Source organism: Heptranchias perlo, chromosome 5 (assembly GCF_035084215.1).
Source record: "Heptranchias perlo isolate sHepPer1 chromosome 5, sHepPer1.hap1, whole genome shotgun sequence".
Classification (NCBI taxonomy): Eukaryota; Metazoa; Chordata; class Chondrichthyes; order Hexanchiformes; family Hexanchidae; genus Heptranchias; species Heptranchias perlo.
The window spans coordinates 127,219,573-127,238,744 of record NC_090329.1 but is presented as its reverse complement, the minus strand read 5'-3'; the positions used below and the strand labels follow the sequence as shown (position 1 = coordinate 127,238,744).

At 43.4% G+C, this 19,172-nt stretch overlaps 1 protein-coding gene across 4 annotated transcripts in view; it reads right to left on the bottom strand.

Annotated features, from left to right (window-relative positions):
• Positions 1 to 19,029, bottom strand: part of LOC137322096 (CSC1-like protein 2) — a 187,698-nt gene extending 168,669 nt beyond the window's left edge. For 3 of the 4 annotated variants that reach the window (XM_067985179.1, XM_067985182.1, XM_067985181.1), the window contains exon 1: positions 18,952 to 19,029. The gene's annotated coding sequence lies outside the window, so the exon portion shown is untranslated. The other variant, XM_067985180.1, reaches the window with a different exon arrangement.
• Positions 19,030 to 19,172: the final 143 nt, after the last annotated feature.

Here is a 19,172-nt window from a genome sequence, read left to right as displayed (position 1 = left end):
GCAGCAAGTACCACCTGTTAGAATCGGCCAGATTTGTAACGGAAAGTCAAAGTGCCGAATCCCTTTGACACTAGTAAAAGGAGAGCTTTGGGGGACCGGGGTGGGTGGGTGTGGGAGGAGAAGAGAAAAAAAGAGGGAAATTAACCAAAATTTCACCATGCCACATGCATTCAACATTTAGGCAAAGACTCTTTAAAAGAAACTGATTGTAATACTCCCTTCTCCTTAACTGCTCAATCACATTATTTGCCAGTGACTCAAAAGTTGTCAGTGTGTAAAAAAAAGCATGGCACACCAGTAGGACTGGGTTACGTCCATGCCTCCAGCAGCAATATAAACAAACAGAAGATATGATCTTTTTGGTCACCAGCCAATACATAAATTTATCCATTCACTGGTCTTTAATGAACCTCATTAAAAGAGTGAGGTCAGGATGATCAGCAATGGACAGCATTAAAATAATCAATGATAATAGTTTATAACTTATGGTTTAAAAACTGCAAAATATAAACAGTTTAATTTTAAAATAGAATATGGCTACAGTTTGGTGCTCAGTTGCACTGCAGCACTCAAAGGGACAACAGAGTACATTTAACATATATACATATTGGGTTTCCAATAGTGGGTCTTATATCAGGTAAACACATCATGATTACAGATACATCTGTTACCAACCAAAATTAGTTCAGATAGCTGATTTTAGCCAGGGTGATAGGGGTGCTACAACTGGTTTTTAGTGTTCCTGTGGTAGGAAGGGGGAAAAGAAAAAGCTTGACAATTCTTTATCGTGATCTCTATACAGTAACCCCTACTGTAAAAACAGCTGGATTAGAACAGGATTCGGCTGTGCAGTGTTGCCACACCTACTATCCTGGCAACACTCAGTCCAGGATCTCTCACTATAATGGAAACTTTGCAGAGGTGCAGAGGTACACAGGAGCTGCCAGAACCTGTAGAGCAATCATGAGTCACTGTCTTAAAACACAAGACAAGGCTTAGTTTATTTTTGTTAAGTTTAATAAATAATCTAATAAATCGAGGCGAGGCATGGCAGGGCAGCTCACACCTGTCAAATGCAAATCCTGTGTCATGTGGGTACGCCAGGAAGTTTCCCGTGTCATGGACAACCACAGTTGCAGGAAGTGTCGTCAGCTAGAGGAGCTCGAGCTCCGGGTTTCAGACTTGAGCAGCAGCTGGCGTCACTGCAGTGCATTCGCGAGACTGAGAGTTTCGTGGATAGCACGTTTCAGGAGGTGGTCACCCCACAGCTTAAGAAAGTGCCAGCAGAGAGGGACTGGGTGACCGCCAGACAGACAAGGAGGACCAGGTAGTGCAGGAGTCACCTGGGGGCATCTCATTCACTAATCAGTATTCAGTTCTGAATACTGGTCAGGGAGAGGGTTCCTCTGGGGAGTGCAGCCAGAGTAAAGACCATAGCACCATGGGTGGCTCAGCTGTATTGGTTTGGGGGGGGGGGGGGGGGGGGGGGCGGGCGGGAAAAGGAGGAGGAGAAAGGTCAGTAGAGCAATAGTGATAGGGGATTCTACAGTTAGGAGAACAGAAAGGCGTTTCTGCGGCCGCAGACGTGATTCCGGGATGGTATGTTGCCTCCCTGGTGCCAGGGTCAAGGATGTCACTGAGTGGCTGCAGAACATTCTGGAGGAGGAGCAGCCAGAGGTCATGGTCCATAACAGTACCAATGACATCAGAAGAGGAATGAGCTCCTGCAGGCAGAATTTAGGAAATTAAGATTAAAAAGCAGGACCTCAAAAGGTAATAATCTCCAGATTACTCCCAGTGCCACACGCTAGCAAGTATAGAAATAGGAGGATAGAGCAGATGAATGCGTGGCTGGAGAAATGCTGCAGGAGGGAGGGCTTTATATTTCTGGGGCACTGGGAACAGTTCTGGGGGAGGTGGGACATGTACAGGCCAGATAGGTTTCTCCTCAACAGAGCTGGGACCAAAGTCCTTGCAGGGAGGTTTGCTAGTGCTGTTGGGGGGGGGGTTTAAAACTAATTTGGCAGGGGGTTGGGCACCAGGATGTAGCACTGGAAAGGAGAAACAAGGTGCACAAAGGATTGGGAGAGAAAGATAGCACTAGAGTAAGAAATATTACGGTATTAGGTGGGATCAGACTAAGAGAGTACTAGAAAGTCCAAGATTGGTTTATACTGCATGTGTGTAAACGCATGAAGCGTGGTAAACAAGGTGGGTGAAGTGCAGGCGCAAATAGCCATTGGGAATATGATGTGGAGGTGGAGGTGGAGGAGAGAGGAGAGAGAGAAAAGACCTGGAGGGGTCAAGGACAGAATCTATTTGGTTAGAGTTAAGAAACAACCCATGCTCACAATGACAAAATCTATAACAGTTCCAAGTGGATTAAAGCTACGTTCTATACTATAGAAAGCCTACGCTAGCACCAGGGTTCTTCACACACAAATTCACTGAAGATCTGCTGACAGGGACTCCTAGCTGTCAACTTTAGTAAACCCTGGCAAGTTTACCATCAGATGGCAGCTTCATGAGACTTTGTGCATCGGAAAATAGCATTGTTAGCACAGGTCTTGCATAGTATAAAAGCAGCTACAGAATAAAAGAAGTCATGCATCCACTATTACACACTACTGGACTTTTAGTAGAAACACTGCTTAAGCACCAGGTGTCCATCCGTTCCTTGTGCTGCACCCAACCTGGTGCTCTAATGATGAGGGAGTGGGTGATTGAGAGATAATGGTTTTGGGGACCAGACAGACTGCATAGACTTTTGGTACTGTATTTTATGTAAATTTCCCTTCTACAATGTCTTAACCCAAGCTTCAGAAGAACACTCCTGCCAAAAACTCTGCACCATTACCTTTGACTCAACTCCACTGTATAAATGCAAGTAGCTGTTTCTGTTGCACCCAGTGTGACATTTTCCATTTCATACAATGGTTACAATTGTGGTTTATGCTTGAAATGGAGACCCTAGTGCCAAAATGAGACCCAATTTTGTGCTTTGTGCCCACTAGAAACCAGGTTGAAAATGCCCAAACTGTTCTCATGCCAGGCCTTTACAATTAGGTATAGGAGACATCTAAGCCAATCAAGGTTGCACCAAACAGTGCGTAAACCCACTGTGCCATCGCCACCAATCCCCCTCCACCTCACCAATAGCATAATTAACCAATGGGCTATCTTAAGGAACAGTTTAAATAGGTGGGGGGAGGCAGAATCAATACAAGCTTTTGTAAGAAAAGCAAAAAGACATGCTGTGTAAACAAACCAGCCATCAATCATAGCACACTGCAGTGCCAACCTCCGCAGCACTTTCACAATCTGTTGATGACTGGCAAACTGGTTCGTACCCAATGAAACACTTCACATTACCCAGACAAGGATACATGCCAGCATTTACACTAGTCACCTTGCTGCCTCCTTATCAGGGAGTACAAGGTTAGGCTCAGCAAGAGGTGTGGCGCAGACAGATTATATCCACAGTAATTTGGATGAAAAAATACTAGAAAATAAGTGATTACCCCTCCCATTCGCTAACGTAGTAAATTTCCGCACAAACATCAGAAATTGATTTTTTTTTTAATCGTCTAATCAAGCATGTGTTTTCTTTACATGAGCAGTGTTATTGAAATACAAGTTATTGAATTTAGCTCATCCATAATAAGATGCATCTTTTTTGGGATACCACACTGACAGCTCCAACCCCATTTTGTCTGATGAGAACTTCTGTACAAATTAGATACAGGTTGTACCAGAAAAGGTGGCACTTTGAACCATGCCCTAAAACTAAATCCCTGGAGGAAAAGATTTTATCTTAAATCTACAGAATATGAAGTATAAATAAATAGCAACTTTTGAGCACTCAAACACATGCTTAAAAGATAGATTTTTTACTTTACTTTTAATTTGCTGTTTGTGGGACCTTGCTGTGTGCAGACTGGCTGCAGTGTTTTCCTACTTAATAACAGCTACGAAAGTAATTCATCGTTTGTAAAGTGCTTTTGAATGGCGAGGAAGGGGAGGGGGGGAAGAAAGAACCTTTGCCTGTGCCTTTTGTTCTTTCTTCCCCTTCCTCCCCCCCCCTTTCCCTGGTTCGGTATTTGCTTAAAATCTATTTAATCTTCAACTTTTTCCTGTTCTGACGAAGGGTCATCGACCTGAAACGTTAACTGTTTCTTTCTCCACAGATGCTGTCTGACTTGCTGAGAATTTCCAGCATTTTATTTGAGATTTCCAGCATCTGCAGTATTTTGCTTTTGACACCAATCATCAAGTCAATCCCAGTAGTGGGATATGAATCGTATCCCATTGCTCGTCATAGCCTTCACAGACACACAAGTCCCCCTATGACACAGACACATCCCACAGTTAATGGCTCTTTCACTAATAAACACTCCTTAAAGGATTCTAAAACCAAAGCTGTACAAAGGGTACCTACTGTGTACACAATAGTTCTGCGCACAGTTTTACTCTTCATGAGACTTAAATTCAATGGCAGCTGCTTAACAAAATGCTAATGGATTTATTCACTTTTTCTCATCTGTATTCCTGTCACTTGCATGCAAGGTCCCTGATGCAATCCTGAACACTCACCCAGTCACTCCTCACTTTCTGCATTTCATTTTGGAATCTTTTCCTTCTGGTAGAAACTAAAATCAAAACATTTCTCAGAGACAGTATGGGTCTCTAAGCAAAACAGATCCTAGTTGCCCCTCCTCTTCAAAGCTTTAAATACCAATATTTTTGACCTTCAAAAAAAAAAGTGCAAATCTCTCCTCTTTCATATATAATCACAGATTTCCACAAACTACTAATGAGGAGCATGGCTATGTGAAATAATACACAACTAAAGATAATTTCCATGAATGAGTAATTGTGCTTCGTGTACCAATAAAATTCTACAACTTTTGTAAATGAACCATTATCTTTGCAACCACCTAAAAATATTTAACATGGTTATATTTCTAAAGCTTTTTTCGAGAGATAATGCTGACTTACTGTGCCATTTCAGGATGTCAACAAATCTAACAATTTACTCACACAGCGCTCTCTTATCTGGTTTCAAAGTATCCCACCCAGACTATTGGGATGAAAGGTCTGTCTCTATGTACATGCCTCTCACCTCTCAAATTGGCATCAATCTGCGCATCTGCCCCTTGCTGCAAGTTGCTTTACCATTTATGCATAAATAAGTGAATGCCTTTAGCCTCACTTATTTTGACAGCAAAATCTAGCCCACTGATTTGAGGGTGGGAGGAAGCATTCTTCAGAGGCTGGATTTGGGACATATTGTAGGGTACAGCGTTTGCAACTAGTCATACCAGTACTTTACTGGTGCTCATTTTACAGTGACAGTATCACAAGTGGAAATATCAGCCATTCTCCACTGACATCGTTCATCTTGATCAGCACAAAATAGTCTCCATAATTGTGTACGCACAATGTTCTTTATATCAATTGCATTAGCACTTTAATACAATGTCTATCAGCTGCCCTAATCCTCTTCGCCCTCTCCCAACTACTGATGCATATCGAGCTTCCTTTTCCTCAACATTCTTCAACACATTATTAACCAGCTCCAACATTTCACCTTTCAAAATTCCCTTTTGGAATCAGTTTATTCCACCCCACTCGGTCCACAGCACCCAATTCAAAGTCACCAATAACATCCTCTGTGGCTGTGATCAGACCGCATTACCACTCTTTGTCCTCCTCGACTTTTCTATAAGCATTCAACAAGGTCGTCCACTTCATCTTCCCCCACTGCCTTTCCTCAATGGTCCAACCTCCAGCAGCTGCATCAGCTCGGTTCCATTCCTAATTATTCCAACAGTCAGCAAAATTTCTTTTTCTTTTATCCTTACATGATGGCCAGGTTCTATCCTCGGTCCCTCCTTTACATGCTGCTTCTCAGATATTATCCACAGGCACCTAGCCAGTTTCTATTATGTTGACCAACACCCTTGATATCAAACCACCTCTGTCCTGTCAGAGAACCCATCAATTTGTGAATGAGCCAGAACTTTCTCCAATTGAATACTTGGAAAAACAGAATCCATCCTTTTTGTCCTGTCGCCCCTGACTCTGTCCATCTCTCAGGTCACTTAATCGGGTGAACCAGACCTCAGGTGACTTGTCTGAGCCTGAGCTGAGCTTCAATTCTCATACCCTAACCATCACCTAGACCACTTATTTTCACCTCTGCAAGAATGCCTGTTTCTGCTTCACTGTTGCTGTAATCTGTGCCCATATTTTGTCACTTCAAGACTCAATGTCTATACAAATTCTAACCAAGTCCCAAATTCTACTATCAGCATCCTGTTTCCCCACTCCCTCCATGCTAACAAATACCCCTTGTTTTCTACTCTTGTCCATTCCCAAAAAATGACTTTAAATTCATGCCCAAAGCTGCAAGGATTAATATCATAAAAGGAATTAGGAGCCACGTTGGGGAAAAAAAAGTTAGAGGGTGATTAAAATGTGTAATTCTCTGTCACAAATCATTGCTGAAGCATAGTCCTAAACTCTTTCAAAAGATTATTAGATAGTTGCTTGAAAAAGGGGAATATTAAAGGCAATGGAGAGCGAGCATTAGGTGGCACATGTGCAGAAAAACACCACAGCAAATATGATGTAAAATTCTATGATTCTATTTCCAGCATTAACATTCCTAACTTCAACCAACACAAAAATTCACCAGATAGGAGGGAGAAATTAATACCCAAACAGTAGTTTAAACTTACTGCACTCAAGGTTCTTCTGTCCATGAACTCGAGTTTCGCTCTTGTTCTGGTTTTGCAATTCCTACCCTGTCACTCACTGCCAATCCAGGTACAATCTCCATTGCAGTCCCCACATATACAGCATACCCACAGGGTTTGTGAAAGAGTAGCCTCATCTACTCAAATCAGTTATGCAACTTTGATGCAGGTAGGGTAAACAATGCATCAAACCCAATATCAAAGAAAATTAATGACAAGCTTCTCTGGTTGTTCAGTGAGTGAATTTATTGCCCAGTGGGGTACTGAGTCATATCGACGAGGAAGCTCGTGGGTTCTATTTGTCTGCAGACGTCTGCCGAGATAACAATAAGGGGCATCAAAATTGGCCACAGCACTTCTGGCTAGGAGAACAAAAATGACTAACCAGCCTTGATCGCAATCCAGTAACCTACGCTGTAAGGGTGAAAGTATGAATGCAAGGTGAGAAGCAGATAGAGATTGGAGATGCTCCCTTCCATAGGGAAATAGTCTACTAACATAAATTAAAAATGGCCACTTGGATGCAGGTACCAGAAGGCTGCCAGCACCCAAAGTAACTGTCCCCCAACATTAATCAATGCCATCAAAGCAGTGGCAAAGAGGTTAAAAAAAAATACTGGCATTCAGAATCTGCAGATGGCAACAATTAACTTTTCCTATTGAAAGTGTAATACAATTTCATAAAGGATGAGCAGGTTTGAGATTCAGAAAGTAGTGAGAAATTCTAGATCAATTTTAAAATGCTCTTATGAAAACAAATTTCAAAAAGGTACAGAAATGCTATATCACTGCTCACTGTTGAATCCCTCCCACCTATTCAGCATTTTGCAAATAAAAGTCTGAATAATATTGCACTAACAGGAATACCTAATTAAATACAGCAGCAAAAATTACATCGCACTTAAAAATCTAAAGAGCGTGTTTGAACCCACCTTTTGCTCAGCTCAATACCAAGCTGCACTGTTATAGGGAAATACCGAGCAAAGACAGATATCATCCTACAAGGAGGGTAATCACCAGGCCTGTCTTGCTTTCAAAGTATTTGGTTCAAGACGGAGGCAAACATCCTCAAGACAGTGAAGTAAATTACTGGAAAAAGGTTGGCTTACACACAGGCTACACTTTAAAACCACCTTTGCGGTGTCAGATTGGCTCAGTGTTAGGTCTGTAGCCTTTGAGTCAGAAGGTGCTGGGTTCAAGCCCAACTCGAGACTTGAGAAAAAGAAAGAAAAACTTGAATATATAGAGCACCTCTCACGATCTCAGGATATCCCATTAATTACTTTTGAAGTATAGTCACTGTTGTAATGGTGGGTGGAGTATGTAAGTAAAGAGGTCTTGCTGCAATTATATTGAGCTCTGGGGAGACCACACCTGGAGTACTGTGCACAGTTTTGGTTTCCTTATCTAAGGAAGGATATACTTGTCTTGGAGGTGGAACAACGAAGGTTCACTAAATATAGAAAATAGGAGGAGTAGGCCATTCGGCCCTTTGAGCCTGCTCTGCCATTCAATATGATCATGGCTGATCCTCTATCTCAATACCATATTCCCGCTCTCTCCCCATACCCCTTGATGCCTTCTGTGTCTAGAAATCTATCTAGCTCCTTCTTAAATATATTCAGTGACTTGGTCGCCACAGCCTTCTGTGGTAGAGAATTCCACAGGTTCACCACCCTCTGGGTGAAGAGATTTCGCCTCATCTCAGTCCTAAACATCCTACCCCATATCGAGACTGTGACCCCTCGATCTGGATCCCCCCAGCCAGGGGAAACATCCTCCCTGCATCCAGTCTGTCTAGCCCTGTCAGTCTCCCTTCTCATTCTTCTAAATTCGAGTGAATACAGGCCGGGTCGACCCAATCTCTCCTCATACGACAGTCCTGCCATCCCAGAAATCAGTCTGGTGAACCTTTGCTGCACTCCCTCTATGGCAAGCATAAGCTTTCTTAGGTAAGGAGACCAAAACTGCACACAATACTCCAGGTGTGGTCTCACCAAGGCCCTATCTAACTGCAGTAAGACATCCTTGCTCCTATGCTCAAATCCTCTTACAATGAAGGCCAACATACCATTTGTCTTCCTAACTGCTTGCTGCACCTGCATTTTTGCTTTCAGTGACTGGTGTACAAGGACACCCAGGTCCCTTTGTACATCAACATTTCCCAATCTATCACCATTTAAACAATACTCTGCCATTCTGTTTTTCCTTCTGAAGTGGATAACTTCACATTTATCCACATTATACTGCATCTGCCATGTATTTGCCCACTCACTCAACTTGTCTAAATCACCTTGAAGCCTCTTTGCATCCTCCTCAACTCACAATCCCACCTACTTTTGTGTCATCAACAAACTTGGAAATATTACATTTGGTTCCCTCATCCAAATCATTGATATATATTGTGACTAGCTGGGGCCTAAGCACTGATCCCTGTAGTACCCCACTAGTCACCACCTGCCACCCTGAAAAAGACCCATTTATTCCTACTCTCTGTTTCCTGTGTGTTAACCAATTTTCAATCCATGCAAGTATATTACCCCCAATCCCATGTGCTTTAAATTTTGCACACTAACCTCTTATGTGGGACTTTATCAAAGGCCTTCTGAAAATCCAAATAAACCATATCCAATGGTTCTCCCTTATCTATTTTACCAGTTACATCCTCAAAAAACTCCAGTAGGTTTGTCAAACATGATTTCCCTTTCATTATTCCACGTTGACTTTCTCTAATCCCGTTGATATTTTCTAAGTATCCTGTTATCACATCCTTTATAATAGACTCTAGCATTTTCCCTATTACTGGATTAATTTCTGCAATGAGAGGGTTGCCCTATGAGGAGAGGTTGAGTAGAGTGGGCCTATATTCTCTGGAGTTTAGAAGAATGAGAGGTGATCTCACTGAAACATAAGATTCTGAGGGAGCTTGACAGGGTAGATGCTGAGAGGTTGTTTCCCCTGGCTGGAGAGTCTAGAACTAGAGTTCATAGTCTCAGGATAAGGGGTCTGCCATTTAGGACAGAGATGAGGAAAAATTTCTTCACTCAAGGGTTGTGAATCTTTGGAAAACTCTACCTCAGAGGGCTGTGGATGCTCAGTCGTTGAGTATATTCAAGACTAAGATCGAGGATATTTGGACATTAAGGGAATCAATGGATACGGGGATAGGGCAGGAAAGTGGAGTGCGTCAGCTATGATCTGATTGAATGGCAGAGCAGGCTCAAGGGGCCGCATAGCTTACTCCTGCTCCTATTTCTTATGTTCTTATGTAATGTAGGAAGGCAATATGCACACAGCAAGCTCCCACAAACAGCAATGAAATAAATGACCAGATCAGGTTTTAGGTGTTGGTTGAGGGATACATGCTGGCCAGGAGACCAGGTAAACTCCCCTGCTCCTCTTCGAACAGTGCCATGGGATCTTTTACGTCCACATAGGAGGGCAGATGGGGCTTCAGTTTAATGTCTCATCTGAAAGGCAGCACCACCGATAGTGCAGCACTCCCTCAGTACTGCACTGGAGTGTCTGCCTAGATTACGTGCTCAAGTCTCTGGAGTGGGACTTGAACTCTCAACCTTCTGACTCGGAGGAAAGAGTGCTACCCACTGAGCCATGACTGACACCCAAGTCACTATGTTGAGCACTAACATAGGCCGACATTTAAATGCTGTACTGAGGAGGGTTGCATTATTGGAGGGATCATCTTTCAGATAAAATGTTAAACTTCTCCCTCTGCCTGCTCAGGTGGATGCAAAAGATCCCATGGCACTGTTCAAAAAGGAGCAAGGAAGGTTTCCTAGTACCCTGGCCAAAATTTATCCCTCAACTAACACCATCAAAACAGTTTAACAGGACATTAATCTCCTCACGGTTTGTGGGATCTTGCTGTGCACAAATTGGCTGCATGTTCACCTACACAATGATTAAACGTCAAAAATAATTCCTGCCTGCAAAGCATTTTGGGATGGCTTGAGGACGCATAAAATACTATACAAATGCAAGTATTTTTTATAATGGAGCCAGGTTTCTTAGTTTAGCATTACTGTTGGTACAATTGACCACATATTCTACCAAATTTTTTAATATACTTAATGGTCAAAGGTTTACGTGCACAGTAATTTCTTTACAATTTCACATTATTGCCAATTTCTATATCTGCTTTCACAGACCATCAGCTGCCCAATACAGCAACATGAGGAGGAATGGGAATTCAGGAGAACATTTAAAATAAGGCATAAAGCTGCTTTAGATGGTTATCAGAGCTTGCAGTGGTGCAGCATGTCACCCTGCCAGCTTGTGGTTTACAATTAAAAAGACACTTGCTGTGCCACCTCATTTGCATAAAGGCATTCTCCCCAAAGTGTAGAAAGTCTCAGCACTAGACCCCTTTCAAAATAAAATACCAAATGGTTATGCTTTTCTCCATTCATTACATAGAATGTACTGCACAGAAACAGGCCATTCAGCCCAACAGGTCTATGCTGGTGTTAATGCTCCACACGAGCCTCCTCCTTCCCTATTTCATCTAACCCTATCAGCATATCCTTCTATTCCTTTCTCCCTCATGTGTTTAGCTACTTTCCCTTAAATGCATCTATGCTATTCACCTCAACTACTCCTTGTGGTAGCATGTTCCACATTCTAACCGCTTTCTGGGTAAAGTTTCTCCTGAATTCCCTATTGGATTTATTAGTGACTATCTTACATTTATGGCTCCTAGTTCTGGTCTCCCCCACAAAGGGTAAACGTAGAGAACATGTTTCTACATCAAAATCTTTCATAATTCTTAAAGACCTCTACCAGGTCACCCCTCAATCTTCTGTTTTCCAGAGAAAAAGAGCCCCAGCCTGCTCAATCTTTCCTGATAGGTATAACCTCTCAGTTCTGGTATCATCCTAGTAAAACTTTATTGCACCTTCTATAATATGGAGACCAGAACTGTTTACAGTACTCCAAGTGTGGTCTAACCAAGGTTCTAGACAAATTTAACATAACTTCTCTGCTTTTCAATTCTATCCCTCTAGAAATGAACCCCAGGACTTGGTTTGCTTTTTTAAAAAAATGGCCTTATTATCCTGCGTCGCTACTTTTAGTGATTTATGTATCCGTATCCCCCAGATTCCTCTGCTTCTTTACCCCATTTAGACTCTTATTATCCAAGCAGTATGTGGCCCCCTTATTCTTCCTACCAAAATGTAATACCTCACAATTATCTGTACTGAAATTCATTTGCCAATTACTAGCCCATTCTGCAAGTTTATTAACGTCTTCCTGTATTTTGTCACATTGGTGTTGACTTTTGGATACCCACCTGGGAAGGGAAGAATTCGCTTGAATAAGTTTCTGAGACCAGTCAAGGAGCTGAATTGACATTAGTAAATATCCAGTCATACCCTAAGGGTGCTTCAGCATCTACTGCATATGTTACAGAGAGGAAGTTGAGCTATTAGGATAAGTAAACTTTCCAAAGAATCAATCCCTTTCATGTTACTCGCTGACCACATAGATATTGTTAGTTAACCATAGCTGCTTACAACAAGTTTATTTTTTTTTAAAAAAAAGGAATCTTAATGGTGAGACTTCGGTGTTCAAACATCAAGGTAAACCAAGTTTGGGGTGAGGTGTACAAAAGCTACTCCTACCTACGATGGAACATCCTGCATTAGCTTTCACGTTCACCTCAAACCCAAACTTACACAATCACCTAAAAGTACTAGACATCCTTTGGGTTTCCATAGTTAATTCAAGATATTCTGTGTCACTGGGACCACGGTGCATTATTCCTCCTCAACCTCTCTCCAGCCTTTGATACGATCAACCGCACCCATCTCCAACGCCACATATTCCACAAATATGGGGTCTGCTTCCACATGTATACTGATGGCTCCCAGCTCTACCTCTGCACCATCTAGTTCAATCTCTCTGCGCTATCAGATTGCTTGTCGAACATGCAGTCTTGGATGAGCTAAGATTTCCTCCAATTAAACATTGGGAAGACCAAAACCATAGTCTTCAGCACTCACCACATCTCCGTACCATCGCAACTAACTCCATCCCTCTCCCCAAACATTGTATCATGCTAAATTGAGTTTTTTGCAACCTCAGCATCCTATTTGACCCCAAGCTGAGCTTCCGACCCCATATCTTCTCCATCTGCCTCCGTTACCCTGCTTGTCTCTGCCCATCTGCTTGTTAAAACCTTCATTCATGCCATTGCCATCCCCAGACTCAACTTTTCTAATGATCTCCTCACTGGCCTCGCACCTCCAACTTCTGTAAAATTCCGCTTATCAAAAACTCTGCTGCCCATCTAACCGGCATCAAGTCCTGCTCAACCATCCTACATTGGCTCCTGGTCCTCCAGTGTTTCAAATTTAAAATTCTCATCCTTGTGTTTAAATCCCCCATCTGTGTAACCTTCATCAGCGCCAAACTGCCAATCGCCCCCCCCCCCCCAAATCTGATCTCTTGTCCATCCATCCTCTCTTCAATCCAGCAATGGCAGATGTGCCTTTTAGCAGCTAGGCCCCATGCTCTAGAATTTCCTCCCTAAATCCCTTCAACACCTCCCTCTCCAAAACCAACCTCTGAAACATTTTGTCACCCCTTAAGACCTTCTGCGGCTGGACGTACATAAGCAAAAAAAAGTCTCAAGCATCAAAGGATATTTTTCTATGTTAAATGAGCTAAATAAATAGTTGTTGTTACTACATGGGCCCACAAGCACATATATCAAGCCACTTTTACTAAGGGTCTCCCTCGCGTAATGAAATGGGTGTCGTCAGCATACATATGGAAGCTGACCCCATGTCTTCAGGTTATGTTGCCACGAGCTAGCATATAGATGAGGAAGAGGAGGGGGCCAAGAACGGATCCGTGATGGACTCCAGAGCTAATGTTGTGGAGGCAGGAAGAAAAGCCACTGCTGTCAATCCTCTGGCTACAATTGGACAGGAACCAAATGAGGGCAGTCCCATTGACTATTCCAATGCTCTCCTGGCCGGCTGCCCATCTTCCACCCTTCATAAACTTGAGCTCATCCAAAACTCTGCTGCCTGAATCCTAACTCAAGTCCCATTCACCCATCACCCCGGGCTCGCAGGGCTACATTGGCTCTTGGTTCGGGGACACCTCGATTTTAAAATGATCATCCTTGTCTTCAAATTGCTCCATGGCCTCGCCCCTCCCTATCTCTGTAACCTCCTCCAAGATCTCTGCATTCCTCCAACTCTGGCCTCTTGCTCATTCCCAATTTTAATCACTGCACCTTAAGCCGCCGTGCCTTCAGCTGCCTAGGCTCTAAGCTCTGGAATTCCCTCCCTAAACCTCAGTGTGCTGTGGCAGCAGCGGAAACCTAATTGGAAAGATTCAAACATGGATTTGCGGGAAAGAGCGACACGAATTTGGAACAACATGTTCAAGTACTCTGAAGTGGAAAGAAAGTTGCAGATGAGGTGGTAGCTTGCAAGGACAGAGGTGGAGGGTGGGTTTTTTGAGGAGGTGGTGATGACAGCGGTTTTGAAAGGGAGGGGGACAGTATCCAAGGAGAGGGATCCATTTACAATGTTAGCTAGCATGGGGGCCAGGAAGGGAAGTCAGGTCTTCAGCAGCTCAATGGGAATGGAGCAGGAGGCGAGTCTTATGGGCAAAATGAGCTCAGAAAGAACACAACGGGAGGTAGGAGTGAAATTAGAGAATGACGTTGGATCAGGGCTTAGGTGTAAAGGGGAAACAGGAATAGCAACAAAGGCAGATGAACAGATGGTCTCAACCTTAGTGACAAAGGAGTCCATGAGCTCCTTGCACTTCTTGGAGGAGGGGGTGAGGGAGATGGGTTTAAGATGATGAATGGTAGTGGAGAAAAGATGGGGGTTGACTTTGTTCTACGGGATGATCCTAAAGGGAGTTGATTTGGCAGAGAATAAGGTCCATAGCACTTGATGGGGTCCAGACCGATCTAGTGTTGGATGGCTAAACTAGTTGTGCGCCAGATATGCTCAGGTCTACATCTCTTGAGCAAAGAGCCGACTGGTGGAAAGACCAGAATGGCAGACGGTAAAGGTTTTACTGGGAACAAGGGCAAAGGTGGAGATGATGGAGTGGTTGAGCAGATAGACAGCTGCAGAAGTATTGGGGTGAACGGAAGGCAAAAGACTAAGCAGTTGTGAGTTTGAGAGTTGTAAGTGACTTCGGGAAGAGTATTGTTCCCTGGAATGCACACAGAAAGAAGTGGGGAGTGGAAGGAGGTAGAGATATGTGAGTGGTGAGAGACATATGGAAGTGGTTGGAGATGGCCTTGTCCATGATCAAGACCACGGGAGTAGAGGCCGTGTGAGATGGCAAAGTCAAGAGGGTGGCTTTAAATGTGGTCAGAAAGTTTATATAGGAGAGGATTAATGAGAACAGGATGGCAGTAAACTCAAGAGTGGGCAAATGGAGTCGAGATAGAGATTGAAATTATCGAATATTTGGAGTTGCTAAGTTCAGAGTCTGAGGGGAAAAAAAAAAAGAGGGGGAGAAACTTGGGATGAGGATTTTAAAGGGGAGGTGATAAGGGTGGAATGGGGTGAGGTTATCAAATTGCAATACTAGCGTTACTGGAAGACACAAAACATGCAATGGAAAAGCATCCAACACTATCTGCCATCATAACTGACTTGGCAAGTGTACATTATGTTTGAAGACTAGGGTAACATATCAACGTGTCCACTGTTGTTAGGAGTGCAACTGTAAAGATAGTAAGAGCACACCAATCACCATGCAACTGGCACCACCCGCAACGAGCATCGTGTTATTTCACAGGTCATTTGCCGTTTTCACACATTGATTTTGTAGGCAGTGAAATTCCTACAGAACAATACTCCTTTACGTTGTACCCAACAAGTACAGTACAGCACTAACTGTGTAAGCACAAAAAGTGCTCACTCTCTGTATCTATTTATTATTAAGCAGGAAAAAGAACAAAGTCTTTAGCTAATACAAGTCCAGACAGCAGGCTAGTGAGAAATAACAACGGATACAATACATTTGTTCACTTTCAGTGAATCAAAGAGGAAGCTTCAGTTTGAATAATGAGCAAAGCCACACAAGGAACAGCAGTGAGCTAGTGTCGTAACATTGACAGAATCAACGATATGCTGCTCTGCTAGACCTCAGATTGAACAGTAATGTCAACTTGGCTCAGTTTAGAATTATAGAAAGGTTTCAGCACAAAAGGAGGCCATTCAGCCCATACCACCTCTATGCAAGAGCAATCCAGTTAGTCCCACTCCCCCACCCTATCCCCATAGCCCTGCAATTTTTTTCCTTTCAAGTACTTATCCAGTTCTCTTTTGAAGGCCATGAATCTGCCTCCACCACCCCACTCGGGCAGTGCATTCCAGATCCTAACCACTCGCTGTGTAAAAGTTTTTCCTCATGTCACCTTTGATTCTTTTGCCAATCACCTTAAATCTATGTCCTCTGGTTCTTGACCCTTCCACCAATGGGAACAATTTCTCTGTCTAATCCCTTCATGATTTCAAATACCTCTATCAAATCTCCTCTCAACCTTCTCTATCCAGTCTATCCACGTAACTAAAGTCCCTCATCCCTGGATTTGTAGCATGTTCACCTCAGTTAAAAGATTGTGGCTTCAAATCCATATCAGAAGTTATCTAGGTTGAAACTCTAGTGCAGTACCAAGGGAGAGCTAAAGATGCTGGCCTTTGAATTAGATATTAAATCGTGGCCCCCATCTCAATCATACAGCATTATGGGGAAATTAGAGAGTTTACCAGCTGCCCAGACCAAAATTCCTCGAGCAACACCACCAAAAGTTAACTTGTCATTCATCTCACATCTGTTTGTGGGATCTTGCTACTTGAAAAATGGATGCCGTATGTGTTTACGTAACCGTCACTATACCTCAAAGAAATTTGTTCTATGGGAAATGCTTTGAGGCATAAATTGCTGCATAAATCCAAGTCTTTCCTGTTGGTAATCAAACTGCAATGGAGCCCGTGCTGTGCTGGATAATCGGCACCATAGCAATGGAAGTACGCAGTTGTCACTGAAACGGCTACTGTCAGCAAATCTCAATTAGAAACAGATTCCTCGGTTCCCATCACATGCATCTCAACAGCTAGGGGAGTGCAGCACCGGGAGAGGCCAAGCAACAAGTTGCCCCAAGTAGAATGAGTCTTGGAAATAAAACTGCTCACCTTTGTGAGCAAAAAACAAATACTTGTATTGATCGATATAATGGAAAATCCACATTATTTCACTACTTGCATTCCAATAGCTCAAAGAAGCTGCTCACAATGTACATATGTTAAAAATCACAATATGTCCCACACAAACTCCCAATTCTTCCCCCCCCCCCACACCCCAACAAAATTGACATCAAATTTAATTTATTTCTATTCATACAAAACATCCTACAGATTATAAAGAAAGTATCAAGTGTGATTTAAAATGGCATTCAGCAAACCTTCCCCCTCCCCACAGGGTACTTTAGTGCCCATTCTGAAAGTCACTCCTTTCATGCTCCCCACCCCTATGTTTTGCAGGGCACACTTACTTTATGGACAGCCCCAAAGGGAAAATACACACAGATGTGGTACTAGACCATACAGGACAGAAAAGTCCAAAGTTCAGATGTTAGATGAAAGTGCTACAGTTGGCCACTGACATGCATCCAGCCTCCCCTGGGCTCAGGGTCACATGAGAATGATCCAGATTTGCCATGTCTGATTGATTGCCAGAGACTGATGCTGGAGCTACACGTGGATGCTAGAGGATGGTAGATTTAAATTCCATTGGAATTCCCTTTCCCCCCCTCCCATTATAAACTGCTTGCCAACACTCAAATAGGTTCACTTGAAGTAAAGGGGCATTGGAGAGAGCTGCTGGCACTCAGAACCATACCCTGGCATGGGTTAGCACCTTCAACGGGAGGAACATGCAAAATGAAAGGGAAAAGCAGAGAGTTAAAAAAAAACTTGCCTCTAAATAACAGAAAACGCTCGAAAGAGATAATCTAAAGTTCAGGGTAGGATGCTTCATCAGAACTTTTCCTATCATTCTTTTTCAGGTCAAAACTGACCCGTTGTCCATTTCCAGCATTCTTCAGCTTTTACTTCGGATTTCCAGTTTTCCTCCCCATATCTTTCCCCCTCCCAGCGAAAAAAAAAGGCAATCGTGGAGCAAAATGAATTCGAGTGTAAACAAGCGCTCGGTTAAGGGGAACCTTACACCGACATGATAGTGGCCTTCGTTGACTGGTCTGTTAATGCACATCAATTATTTAAAAATACGATGAGCAACAGCAGTCGCCGAATCGAACAGCATGCGAAAAGCGTGCAAATTTATATTTAATTGAATTACAATATGTGGAATAATTGAAATGGCGTAAATTTTAAGAGGATTGAAATGCTGCTGCTTCAAAGACGGTATTAAGGATTCTTCTAGTTTACAGGCGGGGGGGGGGGGGGAAGCTGTAAACATATGCCACACACGGGCGCACAAAGCAGACTCACGTGAACAAATAAATAAAAAGAAAATAAATCCTTACTAAAAATTCCCAATCCCCTCCCTACCTGCAGTAATTTGCAGCTTCAAAACTCTGTCGGGATTTATAAATCGGAAATTAACTGATGCTGAAATTATTCACAGCAGCCCACTCTTGGTGCTATTGCCTAGTATTAAGATACGCACGCTATTTACTGCGAAAACGTGTTTTAAAAAAAATATTAACGCTTCATTACTTTTGATAAACCCATTTAAAAATTAAAATGCGCTTTTTAAAAAAGGTAAACAATTGTCTTCCCCCCCCCCCCCCCCCGCCGCCGCAACAAGCCCCATAGAATTAAAAGCTGATTATTTTTGCATTTGGGGGAAAATAAGATATTTCTGCATCCGTTGCAATGCTGCACCGTGCCTCTTCCAACTAGCCTCCCTCCCACCGCGGGACAACAAGCGGTGGGCGGGCGGGCCCCTACCTGTGCGCGCACAGCAGCCGGCCTTAGCAACCAAAAGTCCGTCTCCACCTCACTCCTCGGGCTCGCCGCTAAAACCCTGGATCCATTAAAGGTTAGTCACAATGAATTTTATATATAAAACAAAAGTCAGCTCGGCTTCAAAATTCCGACGCCACTGCGAACAAGTGCCCCTCTCCCGGAAAAATATATATCTAAGGCATGAAACTAACCGCAGGAGAAGGAGAAGAAGGAGGAGCAGGAGCAGCAGCAGCCGCCAAGACACTCCGCCGCCGCCCCTTACGCGATGGCGTCAGCGAAGTCCCGCCCCTCACGCGATGGCGTCATCGAAGACACGCCCCCCGCTCCCGCACCTCACGTGATGGCGTCATCGAAGGCACGCCCCTCCCCTCCCCTCCCCCCCCCCCCCCGTTCCCGCTCCCTCGCACGACAG